This window comes from Rhinolophus sinicus, chromosome 2 (genome assembly GCF_057876585.1).
Source record: "Rhinolophus sinicus isolate RSI-liver-muscle chromosome 2, RSI-T2T, whole genome shotgun sequence".
NCBI lineage: Eukaryota > Metazoa > Chordata > Mammalia > Chiroptera > Rhinolophidae > Rhinolophus > Rhinolophus sinicus.
This window is the reverse complement of record NC_142502.1, coordinates 143,459,441-143,481,959: the sequence shown is the minus strand read 5'-3', so window position 1 is coordinate 143,481,959 and position 22,519 is coordinate 143,459,441. Positions and strand designations below refer to the sequence as shown.

Here is a 22,519-nt window from a genome sequence, read left to right as displayed (position 1 = left end):
ACAGGAAACTGCGGTCATGGGCGCATGAGGCCACATGTGTCAGTCCATATATTAAATACTATTAAAGCTTAACTTCTTTCTTATTTTTATTAAAAATACTTATAGGGTTGTATACTTTCTTTCTATACCTACCTGAGTGGATTGTTCACGCAGCCCACTTTGGGAACTACTGGTCTACGTGACTCTTTTGCTTTTAGGGCCTTTGCACCTGCTTTTCTTTGCCTGGAACGCTGTCCCCACACCGTTCAATAGTTAGCTACTACTTATCCTTCAAGTTTTGTCTGCAATATTGTTTCCTCCTGGAGCATTCCAAGGTCTTCCCTGTCTTCTCAAAATAGGCCAGGTCTCTCTGTTATAAGCTTTCATAGGATCCTATTGCATTCCTTCCAGAGCCCTACATAGCACATAGTTACAGATTTTCCTGTGTGGTAAAGAATGACCTCTGTGCTCTTTAGAAACTGTAATCCCCATGAAAGTAGGGGTCACATCCATTTTCTATTGTATGCCCAGTCCTTAGCATAGTGCTTCACAAATATTCGGCAATCAATGAATATTTATAGAATACATGAACAATAGATTATCACTTACTCTGGGACCCATTCATATACAAGACATCTCCTTTCACTCTTCTTGTTTTATTAATCATCTACTTTCACCCTCTTATTAATGGGAAAACTATAATATAAGAGGGCTATATGTTGGTGAAAATGTGGAGGAAAGGGAACTTTTGCACACTGTTGTGGAAATATAAATTGGTACAGCCATATGGAAAACAGTATGGAGGTTATTTTAAAAAACTATTATTAAAATTACCACATGATCCAGCAATCTCACTTCTGGGTATATATCTGAAGAAAATAAAATCAGGATCCCAAAGAGATATCTGTACTCCCATGTTCACTGCGGCATTATTCACAATAGCCAAGATATGGAAACAACCTAAGTGTCTGTCTATGGATGACTGAGTAAAGAAAACGTGATACAGGGCCATCGCTGAAGCGCCAGCGGCCAAAATGAAGTTCAACCCCTTTGTGACTTCTGACCGGAGCAAGAACCATAAAAGACATTTCAGTGCACCTTCCCACATTTGCAGGAAGATTATGTCTTCTCGTCTTTCCAAAGAGCTGAGACAGAAGTACAGTGTTCGACCCATGCCCATCCGAAAGGATGATGAGGTTCAGGTTGTCCGAGGACACTACAAAGGGCAGCAAATTGGCAAAGTGGTCCAGGTTTACAGGAAGAAATACGTCATCTACATTGAACGAGTGCAGCGGGAGAAGGCTAATGGCATGGCAGGTCATGTGGCCATTCACCCCAGCAAGGTGGTTATCACTAGACTAAAGCTGGACAAAGACCGCAAAAAGATCTTTGAACAGAAAGCCAACTCTCGCCAAGTAGGAAAGGAAAAGGGCAAATATAAGGAAGAAACAATTGAGAAGATGCAGGAATAAAGTAATCTTAGATACAGCTTTCATTAAAAACTGTAAAAATAAAAAAATAAAAAATGTGATATATATACATATACATATACATATATATGTATATATATATACATATATATATATATATATATATATATATATATATATATGTATATATATGTTATTCAGCCATAAAAAAGAAGGCCATCCTGCCATTTGTGACAACATGGATGAACCTGGAGGACATTATGATAAATGAAATAAACCAGACAAAGACACATACTGTATGTTATCGCTTAAATGTGGAATTTAAAAATATATATATTCAAACTCATAGAATCAGAAAGTAGAATGGTAGTTGCCAGGGGCTGGAGGATATGGGAAATGGACAGATGTTGGTTAAAGTGTGCAGACTTCCAGTTATAAGATGAACAAATTCTGAGAATCTAATGTACAGCATGATGACTATAATTAAATACTGTATTGTATACTTGAACTTTGCTAGAGTGTAGATCATAAGCATTCTCACCAAAAAACAAAAAGGTAATTTTGTGAAATGATGGATGTGCTAACTAACTTGATTATGGTATTTCACAATGTACACATATATCAAATCATATTATACACTTTAAATATATACAATTTTATTTGTCAATTATACCTCAATAAAACTGGATTTAAAAAAAGGCAGTTATGTGGCATGCCCCAGGTCACCCCATTAGTTGATAACAGGAGGAGGAAAACTTGAGGCTCTTGATCCCGAGGGCCGGAGCTTTTTCTGTGCATCCCAGAAATCAGGAGAGAAAAGTCAGCATTGGAAACTGCCTTCTTCTTCAGTTCATCAGACTCCCTAAGACCAAAAGTTGTCTTGGAATATAAAATAAATTTGTGGGAATAAAGATTTTAAAACAATAAGACAAAGAGCCTAGCAGAAAAGCTTTATAAAGACCACAAGTTGACAATTCATAGAAGAAATATAAATTACCAATTAACGTGAAATTATATATAAACTAAGGGAATTATTATCTAAGTAAAAATTATGCTCTTTTCCCCCATAGGAGTGCTAAAGTCTTTTTAAAAAATTGGTCATACCTACTGATGTTAAGAAAGTGAAAAAAATGGGTCCTCTCATAAATTCTTTGTGAGACCATAAATTGGTACAATGTTTTTTATTCCATTTAGCAGTATTTATTAACGTTTTGAATGTCCGTGCCCTATGACTCAGTACTCTTAGGAACTAAACATACAAATGCTTGAATGAATGAGCGAAAATATATTACAAGATGTTCATTGTAGGAAAACTTTGGATACAACCTAAATACCCACAAATAGGAAGGTCATTAAATAAATCATCGTTCCATCAAACTATGGAAAATGATGCAGTCATTTAAAGAATGTTGTAGATCAACATGTACTGATGTGGAAAGCTAAATTATATTGCTAACTTTTAAAAAATGCATCATATGATTCTGTTTGTATTTTATTTAATTTTAAGTAAACACTAAACTTCTAATAATGATTACCTCTAAAGAGGGAAATAATATGGGAGGATAAATAGCAGGGACTTGTACTTTTTACTGTAGTATATGCGTCAGGATTATTTCCATTGTCACAAGCATGTGTTTCTCCCATAATTTCTTTTCCTGCCAAATCACTTGCTGCTGTTCTTTCAAGTCTCCAAGGCAGATAGGGAAGAGCTTTGTCCCTCCCTGCTCCTGGTACTCATGTAAAACCTGGATGGACTATGATACCCCTGGCCATGCTGGGGGCAGCTGGGAGACAATGGCTAAGTTTCTGTACCTTCCCATCAAACACACCCAGACCGCCAAGTGGAAAGATGGCAGAGGATGTTTGCTGTACAACCCAAAGCTCATGAGGCATAACATGCGTTTCTTCCTCGGCTGGGCCTGGCCAGAGCAATGCGTATGCAACGCAGACACAGGCAAAGTCGGCCTCACTGCTACGTTCAGAAGATAAGTGCACTTTTCCCAGGAAGTTGTGGAGAACTCTGTGGAGCTCCCAATGCAATTTTCCAATGTCCCTTTCCACACAGAGGGTAGGGCAGGTCATGTCAAGGAGAACACATAACAGAGGTTTCTTAAGGAGCAGTGGAGGGTGTTGACTATTATTCAGTAAATGTGCTAGAGCTCTTCATGTGTCAAAATTAGTACAATTATTTAAGGACATTATTTCCTGAAAGCTTTGGTCCTTCCTCTCCTCTTCTTCCAGCAAACCACACCGCCTCTTCAATATCCATCTGTAATTCCACTCTCTCTAAAACTTGGTGATCACCGCCTCCTCAGCCCCTCTAACATAACCTTACCTAACATCACCTCACCTCCTCTAAACCTAGAGCTGTGTGTGTTCACTCAGTTAAACTGACAAGGAACTGTCTGATAACATCTCCTCTCTTCCTTTTGTCAGTTGTTTAAATCTTTGTTTGTTATTTGACTTTATGTTTGTCTTCTTTTCCAGACTGGGTAGAGATCCAGCGTTAAACTGCTTCCTACAATTTTGCCATAACAGACATCCAATAAATACCTGCAAATTTGAAAAACTATAAACAAGAAGGCCAGGAATTCTATTTTTTTTCTTTGTTTGTTTGGTTTTTCAGTTTGGTGATTTATGTATACATACTTCTTGTTCCCCTCCAGAGTTTATGTGTACTATTCATCAAAAGGAATTCAACATTTTAAATGAATAATGAAATTCATAAATGTTTAATATTCATTTATAAGCCCAAGAAGAGTGAAAAACTATATAGTAGCCAACAGTGCAAGTTAACTAACAAAAACGAAAAATTGGCTTCAACTAGAGAATGATGTTCATATTTCATATCCAATAAAATATCATGAACAAATGAGGTGAAAGCTTAGGAAGATAACTAGTCTTGTCAAATAGAAATAGGTGTAGTGTGTGTGTGTGTTTTAAATTAAAAAGTGAAATTCAAGGCTCCTTTGCTTAATGAAGCCAGTTCTTTCATCTTTTAAAATGACAGTTAAAGTCAAAACTGGAATTTGGGGGGAAAAGGAGATTTAGGACCTCCCTTCAGACATTAATAAACACTACTCCACATTCTAAAACTATTAGACATAATTTGGCATAATTGCCAATCTTTCCTGAGCAAAGACATGCAACTCAGTTGTTTTAACTGCTAAACTCTTTTCACAAAGACTGATCACTTCAGTTTGGGGCTCAGGGTTCCTGCCTTCAGAGAGGCACAGTGAGGAAATATATTTTTGGTCCTGTATATTAATACAGAACTTTTGTTTTCTCAAACTCATCTTAAGAGTGGGATGGAGACACAGATTTGCTGAGACCAAAATGTATTTTCTATGGCGCTGTATTGAAGAAAATTCATGTAAGGAGAATGAAGACAATTGTTTTTATTATCTCTTAGCTGAATTCCACTCTAAGTTTGTTGAATCTTAAAATTTGTATAGACCTCAAAAATATTTCACTCTGAGGACATATGCTTTCTTATGGTGACTTTCTGTCCAACTTGTCTCATCTGTCTAATTTAGATCATAACCCCTCAAGGCAGACACCATGTATTTTAGAACATTTTTCTTAAAGCACTATTATGCTACCGAGTTCAGTAAATCTTAAATAGCAATACATCTTCCATTGCCCTTCCCTGCCACCTCCTGTTGGTTATTCTGGCCTCCTGTTTCAATGTGTGTGGTTCACTGTCCTTCCATTAAACTATTGGAGTGGGTAGGAATTTTCTAATTCAAGTATTATTCATTTGAGATATATTCCCTAGTATATAGCAAAGGGGGTGGGAGAAGGAAGGAGGGGGGAGACACCAAGAGTCATATTGATCAGTATTGATTACAGTGAAACCAAAAGCAGCTGTTTTTTCTTAATTGTGCAAGACATAACCTGTTGAGGACCACCAAGGTTTGAAAACAATGTATCTAACTTTTCGTATCTCTACTATATTTTAAAAGTATTCATTTCCTTCCTTTTCACCCCATCTGTAAAAAACAACAAAAAAATAATAATCAGTAAGTGAAGACACTCCAATGCTGAATGAATTTTTCAGCATGTTTGGTTAGAATATTTTTAAAAGTTGTTTTACTTTTGTATGTACTGAGAAGCACCAAAATTACTCAGAAAAATAAATGCAGGAAATCTTTCTGGCTTAGTAGAAGGCTCTCCCTGGTCATGCAAACTTGTTTTGCTTCAGGATAGCTTGAGAACCTTCACAGTAGAAGATGCTAGTCATCTGGCAACTATAGTGCTTACAGTGAATCATTGAATAAATTATTACCATCCACGGAGGCTGCCTCTTTGGATAATTAGCAATTTCAATCTAAGAAAGATACTGTAAAGTACACTCCAGCTCTGACATCAATTGAAAATTTGCCAGGGTAAGTAGCTAAATTAGACTGCTGTAAATACTATCTAGAACTTTATTTTCAATTATATGCTCTTGGAAATTTTACCTAAAACTATATTATATATAGTCCTTTGGAGCATATAGTAGCAAACTAAGATCTCACACAAAAATGGGATTTCACTATAATTTTAGAAATTTACCAAATAAAAGACTTTAAGGTGGGATTTATTGTATATACATAGATAAACAGAATATAAAAACTGTACGTACCATTTTCACAGCTTTTTCCCCCAGTTTTGTGTATGCACAAAAGAGATGGGGAACATTCCCTGTGGTCACATTTGATTATATCTCTGTCTATGAATTAAGTTGATGGGTGTATTCCACTTGGGAAATTGCTCTATAGTTGAAATACAGGTTTTATGACCTCTGTGCTGATCTCTATTTTGTAGCTTAAAAAGACCTATTAGAAATTTAATATCAGACAGAAGATTCTCTGAGACTTGCATTCTTGCATTGTGACTAAGGCTTAAGCTTAAACAATTAAGAATACAATCAAATATTTTGCAAGTTCACATTTCAAAATGATTTCTTATTAATGCAAACAATGATATGATCATTTTAATATAAATTATTTCAATTGTTTTTTCATAATTGCAAAAAAGAAAAAAAATGGTACATGGACATTATACCCCCAATTTGAAATCAAAGAGGGAGGAAAAATCTTTATCTCAGGCATAATCAAAAATAGACATAGATAAAATTTAATCCAACGACTTCTCTTACTTTTTTAGCCTTTCACAAAATACCCAGGAAAGTTAGCAACTACAATGACCAAAAAAAAAAAAAAAAAGAATCTTTAAAGAGTCATTTAATCAGATCATTGCAATGCACAATCTCTGAAGTAATTTTCATAAATTCATAGATGTTCAGAAAAGAGGTTATAAAATATAAAGCAGAAATAATTTATAAATGTACGTAATTAAAACAATACTACTTTAATAATGAGACATTCTCCAAAAAGATCAAAACACATTTTTTAAAAAATTAAATCTCATAATTATCACTATAGAAAAGTATGTATTCTATTTTTGACCACTGGACTTAAAAAAATAAAAAAAGGTAGTTTTTTAACGGCTCTGTCTTGCACTCTTAGAAATGTATTTTAAAATTAAGTGACCAGGAGACATTGCTACTGGCAAAGCATTAGCAGGGAAGAGACCTCAATAAAATTAGCAGTGAGACACTGAATCATTTCTTCTGTTAGTGAAAGTCAGAGGCAAAAGTTCTAAAATGATACAATTGCAAAAATAAATCAAATAAGCATGTCATTTCTGCTTTTCTAGATTAATATATTAACCATGTAACATTGTTCAAAATTATGTCAGTTACGCATATAATAATCTTTTAAATTAATGAAGTGATGAAGCAGTTTGATGACACCCATGATTTACAGGGCTGCTTTTAGCTAATGGTAAAAGCCTTTCATTTAATAAATTGCCCCCTTGAGAAATTACCAAAAATGAATATTTTCTATGCTAAATGTTTCAAGGTTTACACTTTTTCAATATATTAACAAATGGCAAGGAAGACGCATTTTTCAAAATATATCTTCTTTTACATATATTTAATTGAAATTAATTAGTATATCACTTTAGAAGGAAAGATTATACAAGATTATTTATGAGAATTTTTGTGAAGCAATAAAGCTGAATTTAAACAATGAAATCCATCATAGTTTTACAAAATTTGTATGATAAATTGGGAATCATTTCAAGCTTTTTGATTAAAGAGGAAAAATTCTATAGAATCTATGTTCTGAAAATATAACTAGGGCTCTTTGCTCTTAGCTTAATCATTGCCTTAATTGTTTGTCTGCATTATTTATTAAGATTGAAACTATATTTATTACTAATAAGTCTTTGTCACTTTATAATAATTTGTGTTTTGTTCACTTTTACCTAGAATTTCTTCATGAATTATTATATATATATTATATGTATAAATCATACATGTATATATGATTTTAGCTCCAAGATATTTTTAATTCAATCATGAATAACGATAGTCAGACCTTACAATCATTTCCATTGTCTTATGGTTTTATGTGGCCCCAGAGATGTGTTTGAATACAAGAGAAATAATGTCTTATGGAGAGATGGTCTATAAGTTCGTTAGGAGATCAAAATAGATTTTAGTTAAGCCAGGATATGCTTGCATGTGATAAGAGCAAGAAAGAAAAGGAGCTAAAAATAACTAGCAAAGAAAGCCTGAAATTGATGTTCCCTGTGCTTATGGATTTGTTTTTATAATGTGTAGACTGATTTTTATTCCACTTCTGAATTAGTAATTTGCCTAGTACATTGGGCCAATTTCTCTTCAAAGCATTTGCAGCTCCAGCCCTAAAAACAAGAATAATTAATCTGTGCTTCTTGAGTCCAATGGATATAATTTTAGGCAGGCAGATGTCAAGGAAATAATTTTTAGAATTCTTATAATCAATGGCAGTATAATGGAGAATTGCCTGTTGGCATTTCAAATGATTTTAAGGAATTTTAAACTTTCATCAATGAATTTTTAATGTGTACTAATAATGGATGCTCATGGGATTGTAGTCTGTGCACAGTAAAACAGAACTTTAAGCATATTATTATTTTCCTTTAAAAATGGCTTGAAGAAAGTAATAAGTGTTAGAAATTCAAGACTTTCAGTTCTTTGATAACATATAACCGCATCAAGCTAGTCATGAATACAATTATTTGAGTGAGCTACATTTTCAAGAGTTAATAAAGAAAATTGAAAAGAAGCAATGGTCTTTCAAATATTCATATCTCATGTATGAACAGTTGCAGGAGGATTCCGTTTATGATTAGAGTTGCATTTAGACTCCTCACTGTCACTTTCTCTGATGAACCTGCACAATCTACAGAAGTGTCCTGCATTTTGGAGAAAGAGCCCCAAAACTTTAGGATGGCAAATTGCAAAATATTACCTCAAAGTTTGAAATATTTGATATTTCTAGCACCAATACTGAACTCTTAGTTATCATGTGAGATTATTGCTCGGAAGTACCTCCAATGAGAACAAAATTATACAGGTATAGAAATTGATTAAAATTCTTGCCTGGATGAACTAAAATCTATTGAAATTGCAACAACAAGAGGAGTGGGAGGGATATCAAGAGCTATCATCAGAGGGGCGGACTAACCCATGTAGGCAAGGATACTTTTGAAATAAAAGCTTACTTCCTGGTGAATCAAATCTCACATTTTAATCTAAGGGAAATATGATGTTACATCTTTGGACCTAGTTTTGTCTGTTTGTAAAGAGGAATCATGATGTCTATTTTCAGTGAAAATTTTTGCATCTTTTTACTCCTACCTCTGTGAAATGGTAGAAACACAATGAGGTAACATATGAAAGCATTTTTAACTCTTTGAAAGACTTGTGTTATATACGAGGTCTGACAATTAAGCTCACGAACTTGTTGCAACGATGTTGCTAACCTTCTTTTGATATCAGAGGGATTATTCATTATGAATTTGTACCAACTGGACAAAGTTAACCAAGTTTACTATTTGGAAGTACTGAAAAGGCTGAGGGAAAAATTAGACGACCTGAACTTTTTGCCAACAATTCATGGCTCTTGTATCATGAGAATGCACCAACTCATATGGCACTGATGGAGTTTTTAGCCAGTAAACAAATAACTGTATTGCAACACCCTCCCTACTCACCTGATCTGGCCCCCAATGACTTCTTTCTTTACCTGAAGATAAAGGAAATATTAAAAGAAAGACATTTGGATGACATTCAGGACATCAAGGGTAATATGACAATAGCTCTGATGGCCATTCCAGAAAAACAGTTCCAAAATTGCTTTGAAGGGTGGACTAGGCGCTGGCATCAGTGAATAGCTTCCCAAGGGGAGTACTTTGAAGGTGACCATAGTGATATTCAGCAATGAGGTATGTAGCACTTTCTCTAGGATGATCTGAGATTCAAGTAACTTTGGAATTTGCCAAGCCCTTTGAAAGGAGATAATGGTGTAAAAGTTACACATTAAAATATATGTTTATAATATATACAGAGGGTGCCGCAAAAATGTATACACATTTTAAGAAAGGAAAAAAACTATTAAAATTGTAATACTCAATATACACTGATAACAAAAGATGAATACAAGTCGCGTTTGACTTCTGCAATTACAAGAGGTGCTCAAAGTGGTTACCATCAATGTAATTTTAATACAGTTTTTTCCTTTCTTAAAATGTGTACACATTCTTGACATGTTCTCTATATAGTATATTTATATGTAGATTAAAAATTTTTATGTGATTTTTATGGTAGACTTCCTTTTTTAAGTATGTTCAATTGAACTAATAAATGTATCGTCTCTGTACATACACCAACAAAATGCCAGAAGGAGGATAAGGAACTTCCCCAGCAGTGGAAGAAAGGTTTTATTTTTCCCCCTTCATGGTCTAAATGGAAGCTTTACATCTTAAATTTACTCCTCATAGAGACAGACACACAGTGACCGAGAAGCTTAAAGCTATAACTGCGCCCTCTCCATTTTCAAAGATGCACTTTGGAAGTCAGACAAATCTTTTACTTTTTACAACACAGAGAGCAGCAAATCTGCCGCTGTTTTTCAAAACAGAGTGCAGTCTGCCTCACAGACCCAGATCCAATAAAATGCTCTATTTATTGGCTAAGCATTAACAGCATCTCTTATTTTACTCCTGTGACCCTCCTTGGCAGTTAGTCACACATTCCAATTGAGCAGACACCACAAAAATATCCCTTATGTATAAGGAAAGAGAAGAACCTAATTGGCCATCGACCTCTCCTTTACAGTTTCCCTGGTGTCACAACCCAGTGGCTGCTAATTTGTCACCCGTAGGGCCAGAAAATGTGGGCTGAGAAGAGAAAAGCAGGCAAGGTTAAGCATGAGGGTCAGGGCCGGTTCCTTGCCCCACCCAGAATCCCCACTTTTGTAGTCAAAGCCTCAAAGAGAATCATCACCATCTCCTGACCCAGTGCCTCTCAAAATGTCCTGCACATAACACAGGGTGTTATCAAGAGCAACGCTTATTACTTGGTTTGTATTTTATTTACTTTTCCTAGTACCTTCTGTTCGTAGCAGTGGTATTGCAATCCCATTTATGATCATGACATAAAATTCCCTTTTAAAATACTTGTATTTCTATTTTAAAGAAAATTTAAAGAAATTTATGCAAATAATAGCATGGGGAAGCAAAGATATGGCAATAATCATGAAAGTGATTTGTGAATAGCTGAAGATTAAAAAATACTGAGCCCAAGAATACTAAAGCAATCATGGGGAAAGAATAACCACTCTCCCCTTTAGCTAGATTTTTATAATAATTATTAGGATTTAGTGGTAAAGTGCCTTCCCGTATGTTTTCATTTGCTCTCTTTATGGCACTAACAAAGCAGATAAGTTATATTATTGTCACCATTTCACAGACGGGGAAACGGAGGATAGGATGCCTGAAGTGATTTACTAAAATTCATGCAGCTAACTAAATGCTGAGAGAGAACTATTAAGCTTTCAAAGAAAAGCTTTCTGCTCCATATAGAATACACTTTTCAGTTTAACACACGATTCATTTAAAAATCTCACGTGAGGACTGTAGAGTTAAGTGCTGCCTTTGTATTAGGTTTGTGTGTTCACTCATTAAGCAATATTTCAGTACTTTTTCCAAATGTACAACAGACATACATAATAGGAAAATTTTTATGGAGCTGTATAAGATATGAATCCAACTGAACCAACTGGTTCACCGTGGTGTTAGTTGGTTGTCTGTTGACAGTCAAACACTTTGTTGATGTGAAATGCTGTATTAACCCCCCTAAATTACCAATTACTTGTATTGTTGTTCAGCTTTTATATTCAAGTAAGTTACATGTAAAGAAAAATATGAATCCCATGCAGTTATGCTTCTGATCAGTCCTTGGAGAGATATTTAATCTTGTCCGTCATGCTTGTGGGCTATCGGCATTTGTCAGTGACGACTAATGGATCAGGTAGTCAATAGACATTTAGACACAGGCAAAGACATATATTCAGGAGATTCTGCCACTTTGTTGCTTTAGAGGAAAGAATCTGATTTGCCACTACATTTGCTTAAAAAAAAAGTCATAATTTCTGAAGAAAGCACAATTTGTAGCTTCAGTTGCAAATTTAGTCATCTGAGTCAATACACTGAGACCCCCAAATTGTATGATATCTTCAAATTAAAATGATTCCTCAGAAACGTAAATATTTCCACATGAAAAGGTATATGCTCACCTCCAAATCAAAGTTACATAAACATAGAATGCTGATAAAGTTTCCAATATCACCAGCCAGTCCAATGCATTCAAGATCTCTTTGTTTACGGTGGCCAAGACATGGAAACAACCAAAATGTCCTTCGATAGATGAATGGATAAAGAAATTGTGGTATATATACACAATGGAATACTATTCGGTGGTAAGAAAAGATGACATAGGAACATTTGTGACAACATGGATGGATCTTGAGAGTATAATGCTAAGCGAAATAAGTCAGACAGAAAAAGCAGAGAACCATGTGATTTCACTGATATGTGGTATATAAACCAAAAGCAACAAAAGAACAAGACAAACAAATGAGAAACAAAAACTCATAGACACAGACAATAGTTTAGTGGTTACCAGAGGGTAAGGGGGGTGGGGGTGGGAGATGAGGGTAAGGGGGATCAAATACATGGTGATGGAGGGAAAACTGACTCTGGGTGGTGAACACACAATGGGATTTATAGATGATGTAATACAGAATCGTACACCTGAAATCTATGTAATTTTACTAACACTTGTCACCCCAATAAATTAAAAAAAAAAAAAGATCTCAGCATGGAAAGCTATATTTTCTGATAGACTGAAAGCAAACGAATAAAGATGTATTATATCCCTGCATTTTCCAATAAAATAACCAATCTGGTTTCTCTAATAAGAAATTTAATTTCATTTTTTATAAGAAGAGTTTTACAGCATGAATTACATTTTTTCAAAGGCACAAAAACACTGTTTGTTTTAATAGTCTTCTCTTGCATTCTCTAAGAGGATACGTCTTCTAGAGATATGGACAATATCAGTTTGGTGGTACAAGTAGCCATGTGATCTGAAATAAAGTTCTGAAGTGTAAAGAAATGTAACTTAAACTCAAAGTGAAAAGCAAGACCACTTATGCAAGCATAATTATTTGAACCGCCCAACCTTTCATGTTGAAATTAGTGAGCATTTTCATTTTCCATATGCAATCACTTACTGTCCTTTACCCGCTATTAGTGTTTCAAGAAGCAAGGACATTTAAAAGGGGGTGGGGGGGAGCCCTCTGCTAATTTGAAGCTGAGAATCCAATCCACTGAAATTGACAAAAGTGTCCTCTTGATAACTGCCATTTTCCAATAATACAACTTTGCAGGAGGGAGACTTACTGAAGGAGCCAGTGAATGTGACTCTTTTCTGAATCTCTGTATCAATGGAAAGTAAGGTGATCTTTCATTACAAGAGTTATTTTTCAGACGTTTTGAACAAGGGCCCTCTCGTAGATAAAAATACCCAGGAAGTTTGTTTGTGAATGACCCTATCTGAACACATTTCCATTCATTTCAATGGATTTGGGCACCTTATAAGTCCTTTAAAAACCCCAAGTGATGAATTGTTACATGATGTGCAAAGAGCTCAAAACCTGCTAGCTGTGAGAAGCTCACAAGTAACTTGTTTGTTCCCAGTGTCCTAGTTCTGATTAGACAAGGAGAGAGCAAAAGGATTAAACACTGACTATAAAAGATTATAAACTGCAGAATTAAGTGTGCTTATTTAAGATTCATTTTACTAAAGGGTGTTGGGACACTGACCCAGTTGTCGGTCCACAGTTTTTACCCCCTGAGTTGGTACAATGGTTGATAGTGGATTCCATATAACTGTGTTAGGAGGCATTGTTTTCCCCTTCTCAAAGCAACTGGCAAACTCCTCAAAATGATTACCTCTCACAGAGTTAACAGTTAGACAGTTGTTAGCTGTTAAGCTGTCAAGCCCATCCATATATACTGAGGATAAGTAACTCTGCTAAAGTAAAACATGACTGTGGTCTGGACATCAGTCAGTCAGAGTGAAGCAAAGAGGTGACACTGCTGCATGGAGGAGCCCAGAAGGCAGAGGCAGAAGAGAAGGAAGGAATCAAACCATTTTCTGCCATATTTTACTTCCATCCTTTGATATCCAGAGTGACACTGGTTACAGCAGGCTTGTGTCAGAGCCGGGCAGACCTGAGCATATTTTAATTTGGGTGAAATGAGTTTCCTGAAGTTACACGCGTGCCTCAGCTTTTTCCACCACTTCTCCCCCTCTCTCCTGACACTGTCAACATCACCAGCCCCCTCTTCTTATTCTGCTGCAGATCTCAGTGCTTGGAACAGGGTGGTAGTTGAAAACTGGAACAGCCTACTTAATCTTATGGTGGGGGGAGAGGGAAAGGAGGGACAACCTTTTTTTTTTTTTTTGCAATGCTGGTTCCTCTGTTATTATAATCAAATAATGGCAGTTTAATTCAAAATATTTATTGAGCAGCTCCTACACGCAGGCTGTGGAACTAAGAAGCAGACAGCAAAAACCATGAAGAAGTGGGGAAAGGAGAAGAAAGCTATTGTCTTTCAATCCTGCCAGGATATCCTTATATGGAAGGGGGAAGGGGGCAATCAAACCCAGAGTCAATTGGTTTGCACGAAATTAATCTCCAAGGAAGGGAGAGACACCACCCTTCATTCAACATTCACCAAACTAAAAATTTTCAAGCAGGAATGAGTCGCAAATCATAGTCACAGAAGTTTAAACTTCTGAATCAAATGCCCTGAGGCTGGGAACTAAACATGTGAACTTTAAAATTTTTCCGAGGTGATTTTGACCTGTGTCTCTGAATAAGAACAGCTATAAGCCAAACGGCAGTTCTCAAACCTGGCTGATTAATCGTAAGAATCACTAGGGGGCTTTAAAAAATATGGAATCCTGGCCTCTACCCCGTACTGCATTGCTCAGAATCTTTGAAGATAGGACCCCAGAATGTGTGTTGGTGAAAGCCCCACATGTGATTCTGATTACTGGCCAGATTTTGGAAGGATTGCTTTAGATCACATCCCAAACAAGTCTCAATATTGACCCTAGAGCCCAACTGAATAGATCCACATCAGGTCGGGACTCTGTTTTAACAAGTATCCAAGGCCATTCTTGTGTGAGTATTGTGAACTGTGAACACTATGGATCTCAGGTTTTGAACTTGAAACTTTATTTGATATCTTTGTCCTTCTTGCCCAATCATTTATGTACATATTCTAAAAATAATAATTTACCAAGCATCACCTATGTGCCAGGCACTATTTTAGAATTTATGGAGTTTATAATCTCGTGCTAGAGATAACACACACAAATAATTATAGTGCACTGTAGCAAGTATAGAAATAAAGATATGTTTTTTAAAAAAGTGATATATGAATACAAGGGAGGAAGTGACTAACTCAGCCTGGAGGGGTTGGTAAAGATTTTCCAGAAGACAGGCTAACTTTAAAAGTAAGACAGGAATTCTAGTTAGAGGAAATAGTATGTAAAATAGTTGCAGTGTTTCTCAAAGTCCACCATTCTCTTCAGACCACCATTATCAGAATACTCAGAGACATATCACTAAGTGCACCCCAGAACCACACAATCAGAATTTCTTGGAGGGGGCACAGGAATAAGCATTTCTATTGGGCTTCCTGGGTGATTCTGAAAACCACTAGCTTGTGAAAACTATTGGCATAGACACTTGAAAAAGCCAGTTTACTTGGGGGAATATAAATGCATGATGTTAAAGTGGGAGCTATTTTTCTTAAGGCTTTAAAAACCAAGTGAAACTTCTGCTTCTGGCCAAGGTGGAGTAACAAGGATCAGATTTATTATTCTACCTGAAGCAACTGAAAACCAGACAATTTTCAACATCACTTGCCACGAAAGAAAGGGAGAGAGAGAGAGAGGGAGAGAGAGAGAGAGAGAGAGAGAGAGAGAGAGAGAGAGAGAGAGAGAGAGAGAGAGAAGAAAGAGGGGGAAAGAACGACAAGAAACAACAGTTTTCAAGGCACTGGATAACAAGTTATAAAGGATGGTGATCCCCAAAGGAGAAGCGAAAAAGGAGGTAAGCCCTATTCTTGTGTCAAGAGAGTTTCCAAGCTGTGGTGCAGGGAGGAGGAACCCAGACAGAGCACAGCAGACTCTTTGAGTTGAGGAAGTGGAGCTGAGGATGCAGGAATACCAAGTAGGGGATAGAATGAGACAGGTATCACACTTCAGAGTAATAAGATACTATTTTGAACATTTTTATGCCAATAAATTCAACAACTTGATTAAAGGGACAGATTCCTTGAAAGACACAATTACCAAAGCTTACTAAAAAAGAAACAGATAACCTGAGTATCCCTATCTATTAAATAAATTGAAATTGCAGTTAAAAACCTTCCCACCAAAAAAACAAAAAACAAAAAATATTTATATAAACATTAACAAGTAACAACAGGCCCAAATAGTTTCACTTGTGAATTCTATCAAACTCTGTGAGAAATAATGCCAACTCTATCTAAATTCCAGAGAATTGAAAAAGAGGGAATACTTCCCAGTTCATTCTGTAAGGCCTACATTACTGTGATACCTACCACACAATACCAAAAGTGTGATTCATGAAAGATAAAATTGTTAATTGGATTTCACTAAAATTAGAAATTTCTGTTTCTGCAAAAGACCGTGTTAAGAGAATGAAAAGACAAGCCACAGACTGTGAAAAATACATAGCTGATAAAGTTCTTGTATCTAGAATATACAAAGAATTCTTAAAACTCAACAATAAGAAAAAAACACCCCATTAAACAGTGGGCAATGATCTCACCTTACAACAGAAATATACAGATGACAAATAAGCTTGAAAAGATGTTCAACATCACTTGCCACTAGGGAATTGCAAATTAAAGCAACAATGCGATACTACTACACAATCATTAGAATGACTAAAATCCAAAAATCTGACAATACCACGTGCTAGCAAAGATGTAGAGCAGCGGGAGCTCCTTCTCATCACTGGTGGGAATGCAAAATGGTACGGCCACTTTGAAAGATGGTTTGGCATATAGTGTGGTCTCCTGGATAGGATCCTGGAAATAAAAAAAGAATTAGACAAACAACACTAATGTAATATGAATAACTTATGGACCTTAGTTAATAATAATATGTGCATATTGGTTCATTAATTGTAACAGATATAATATCTGTAAGATGTTAAACATAGGAGAAACTCGGTGTGAGGTATGTGGGAAATCTCTCTACTATTGTCTCAATTTTCCTGTTATTTCAAAACAGTTCTAAAACATAATGTCCATTGTTTAAAGACATTAATACTCAGGGATAAATTGAATGAAAGATGAAGAGCTCTCATTGAAAACTATAACATACTGCTGAAATTAAAGAAAACCTAACTAAATTGAGATGTACCATATTCATAGCTCAGAAAACCCATTAATGTTAAGATGTCAGTTGTCTCCAAATTGATCTGTAAATTCTCTCCAAATTGAACTACAGAATCAACACAGTTCTTATCAAAATCTCAGTACATATTTTTTTTGTCGAAACTGACAAACTGTTTCAAAAATTCAAATGGAAGTGCAAAATACCTAGAATAGCCAAAACAAATGTGAAAAAGAACGAAGTTGGAGGACTAACACTACTTGATTTCAAGACTTCTCATAAAGGTACAGAAATCAAAACAGTAGACAAATGATTCAAGGAAACAGAATAGAGAGTTCAGAAACAGACCGACACATATGGAGAACTGATTTTTGACAAGGTACAAAGGCAATTCAGTGGAGAAAGAATAATCTTTTCAATAAATGATGCTGAAACAATTGAATACACATATGTTAAAATGAACTTTAATTCATGTGTCACACCATATACAAAAATTAAATCAAAATGGATCATAACTCTAAATGCAAATCTAACCCTATAAAACTTGGAGGAGAAATATCTTTCTGACATTGGATGAGGCAGTGGTTTCTTAGATATGACACTAAAAGCAGAAGCAATAAAAGGTAAAATAGATAATTGGATTTCACCAAATTTTTAAAAATTTGAGCAAGAAAGTGAAACAAAGTGGAACAAAATATTTGTAAATCATATGCCTGATAAGGAATTTATGTCCAGAATATATAAAGAAATCTTGAAACTGAACAATAAAAAATAAATAAGCCAATTTAAAAATGGACAAAGGATTTGAATAGACATTTCTCAAATAAAGATACACAAATAACCAATAAGCACATGAAAAAATACTCAATATCTTTAATCATTAAGGAACTGCAAATTACAACCACATGAGATAACACTGTAAAATCGTAGAATAATTAAAATTAAAAAGATTGACTATACCAAGTGTTGGCAAGAATCTGGAGAAAGCCTGAGCTCTCGTAGTCTTCTGGTGGAAATGTGAAATGGAACAACCTCTTAGGAAAACAGTTTGGCTGTTTCATAAAAAGTTAAATATACACATACCAAATGATTCAGCCATTCCACTCCTTGATATTTACCCAAGAGAAATGAAGGCATATGTCTATAAAAAGCCTTTTACACAAATGTTTATAGCAGCTTTATTTATAATAATTCCAAACTGGAAACAATCCAAGCAGCCATCAATAGGTGAATGGATAAACAAAACATTGTGTAGACATACTACTACTCATCAATGAAAAGGAATACATTACTGACAGATACACACGACAGCATGGATGGGTCTCAAAAAATTATACCATATGAAGTAAGCCAGACAAAAGAGGAACACATGTGTGATTCTATTTACATAAAATTTTAGAAATTGCAAACTAATATATAGCAACAGAAGGTATATCAGTGGTGCCCTGGGGTCACTTCTGGTGATGGACATACCCACTATCTTGACTGTGGCAATGGTTTCATGGATTTATACATATGTCAAAAATTCAAATTGTTGTTTAAATACATGCTGTTTATTGTAAGTGAATTATATCTCATAAAGCTGTGTTTGTTTAAGGTGTAACTTTCAAAGATAAGTGTATATAGACGAATCAGACATTAGAGGATGCCATCTTTCTCTCACCTTTCTTCTGCCCCACACAGCTGACCGAGCATTATCAGGTAACTTCAGGAAAAGCTCTTCTATCATATGCTTCCGTTTTCAAGGCCTTTTGGTCCCACTGAGTACTCAAAACCAAGATCAGTGGAATAGCTCATAGGATAATAATAAACTTAGCTCCTTTTCTGTAGATCGTCATATAGTTGCTAATGCACATCCATGATCTAATTTTTGCCCTTATTTGTGTGATGTACATAAGGTGGGTGTTATTTCATCTGACCAATTGAGAAGTGAAGGCAAATAGAGAGAAAATGAGGAAGTACAAGAGCTCAGAACTATGCAGCAACTTAGCTGGAACTGGTAGTAATGTTTCCTGACTAAATTCAACGCATTTTGCAGGACACGGGCTGCGGTGTAAGATAACCCATCTCACAAAGGCAATTGTGAATGATAATAAATGAAGTAGAATTCAGAAAAGGAAGGCTGAGCAATGGGGGTCACCTTCACAAGCTCACTGCTTCTGCTACAGGGAGCCCACTAACACCCCTTAGATGTCATTGCACACACTCAATTACAATAGATTACATGAATCAATTATTTTTGTTTGTTGTGGGCTCCTGGAATTGAAGCAAACTGAATGATAATTAATTATAGTTAACATTGATCAGGTTATGTATTGAGTTAGTATTTACTGCATGATTGCATACTTACTAACCAGCCTATGGGGTGGCTATACTCATAACTATGATCCTCTCTACTTGGCAGATGAGGAAACTGAGGCATAGTTTAGTAGCATCAGCAAAATCAAAGAGTTGATGTGTGAAAGAACTGCAATTAAAACTCAGAGTGGATGACTTCAAGGCTTCATCCTACTCTGTTATTCTAACTCATCAAGAGAGAAACTTGAGAGCTTTTCTACTTATTATTCTTTTGCAAACAATAGCTTTCTTTATTTAAATTTACCAACTATGGAAACTATAAGGTTCACTGAGTGCAAAAACAATGTTTAAAATTAAGGCAAACTTTAAAAAAATAGACATATGGGGATATGTATGTGTGCCTTTCTCACTCATGATAACTGGTCACTGAAAATTCAGATAAGATGACACAAAAAACCTCGGGACAGCCTGGAAAATGACAGCAATGGCTCCTGGCACCTGAGAAGTGTTTTGTCAATATGGTTCAGCCACAGGAAAATCCACTTTGAAACATCCCTCATCCACTCAGAGGAACCCATCTGGTCTCGTCTTCCCAAACATCTTTTTAGGAATTTTTGGTTTTACAAGGAAAAAATCCTCCAGAAAGTTATTTTTCACTCAGCCTTCAAACTTGCTTATTCCCACCAGTTTCAGTGAAACTCGAGGTCTTGTAAATGTCCAAGTAAAACAGAAATTGACTTTAGAGAAAAGAAAGACATATCTCCATATAACTGCTTTTTCTGATTAAAAAAAAAAAATAGGGCACATTCTTTTTAGAAACCTTGATAGTATAAAAAGTAGCAATAACAAAGTAAACATTATTCACCATCTTATAACCAAAATTAATATGTTTATGTATTTCTATTGAACATTCCCCCTAGGTGCACTCAAGCATACACATAATTATGATAAATCTGGGTTTTTTAGTTTTATTTTTTATAATCATTTTATTTTTTAAATATTTTTATTAAAAATATAGCTAACATGTAATATTATATGAGTTTCAGGGGTACACCATAATTATTCAACATTTATATACCTAAAGAAGTGATCACCATGATATGTCCAGGCGCCATCTGACACTGTACCATGCTACCACAATATTATTAACTATATTCCCAATGCCATTATATCGCCATGACTCGTTTGTTTTTTACTGGGAGACTTGGACCACTTTTTGCCCTTCACCTCTCGCCACCCTTTTAATTTTTCAATGATAGTTGACATTCAATATTATTTTATATTAATTTCAGGTGTATAGCATAGTGCTTAGACATTTATATAGTTAAAGAAGTGATCCCCCTGACCAGTCTAGTACTCACCTAGCACTATACATAGTCATTACCATATTATTGACTCTATTCCCTATGCTTTACTTTACATCCCCATGACTATTTTGTAACTACCAATTTGTAATCCCTAATTTTTAATCCCTATAGCTTTTCACCCTGCCCTCAATCCCACCCCATCTGGCAACCATCAAAATGTTTTCTGTATCTATTTGTTTGTTTGTTTGTTAATTTTGTTCTTAGATTCCACATATAAGCTAAATCACATTGCATCTGTCTTTCTCTGTCTGACATACTCTGCTCAGCTCAGTACCCTCCAGGTCCATCCATGCCTCCACAGATGACGAGAACCCATTCTCTTCCATGGTCCGAGCAATATTCCTTTGTATATATGTACCACCTCCTCTTTATCCATTCTTCCATTGACAGATACCCAGGCTGCCGCCACACCTTAGCCATTGTAAACAGTGCTGCAATGAACATATGGATGCACAGGTCCCCTTGAAGTAACGTTTGGGTTTCTTCAGATAAATACCCTGAAGCGGGTTTACTGGGTTCTTCTTTGTCTCTTGCTATAGCCTTTGTTTTACAGTCTATTTTGTCTTGTATAACTATTGCTACCACAGCTTTTTTGGTTTTTTTTCATTCCCATTTTCATGAAATATCTTTTCCATCCATTTATTTTCCATCTGTGTGTGTGTCTTTCAATCTGAAGTGAGTCTCTTGTAGGCAGCATATGTAAGGGTTTTGTTTTCTTATCCATTCAGCCCTCCTATGTGTCTTGATTGGAGCATTTAATCCATTTACATTGAAAGTAATTGTTAATAGATATGTAGCTATTGCCATTTTATTATTCAAAAGTTTGATTTTTTTTTTTTTTTCTGTCTCAAGGAAGTCCCTCTAACATTCATTGTAATACTGGTTTGGTTTGATGAACTCTTTTAGCTTTTTCTTGTCTGGGAAATTCTTTATTTGTCCTTTGATTTTAAATGATAGCCTTGGGTAGAGTAGTCATGGCTGTAAATCCTTGTTTTCATCACTTTGAATATTTGGTGCCAATCCCTTCTGGCCTGCAAAGTTTCTGTTGAGAAATCAGCTGACAATCTTATGGGGGCTTGCTTCTAATTTACTAGTTGCCTTTCTCTTGCTGCTTTTAGGATTCTCTCTTTGTGTTTAACCTTTGCCATTCTAATTATAATGTGTCTTGGTGTGGGCCTGTTTAGGTTCATCTTGTTTGGGACTCTCTGCACTTCCTGGACTTGTATGTCTATTTCCTTCTCCAGATTAGGAAAGTTTTCGAGTCATTATTTCTTCAAATAGGTTTTCAATCCCTTGCTCTCACTCTTCTCTTTCTGGTACCCCTATGATGTGAATGTTGTTTTGCTTGATGTTGTCCCAGATCTTTTAAACTATCCTCATTTTTTTTTTTTTTTTTTTTTGGATTCTTTTTTCTTTTTGGTGTTCCAATTGGGTGTTTTCTGCTACCTTGTCTTCCAAATCACTGATTCAGTCATCTGCTTCATCTAGTCTGCTGGTGATTCCTTCTGGTGTATTCTTCATTTTTAGTTATTGTAGTCTTCACTTCTGACTGGTTT

At 35.5% G+C, this 22,519-nt stretch overlaps 1 pseudogene; it reads left to right on the top strand.

Annotated features, from left to right (window-relative positions):
- Positions 1-991: 991 nt before the first annotated feature.
- On the top strand, positions 992-1,463 carry LOC109437628 (large ribosomal subunit protein uL24 pseudogene; annotated as a pseudogene).
- The last annotated feature ends 21,056 nt before the right edge of the window (positions 1,464-22,519 follow it).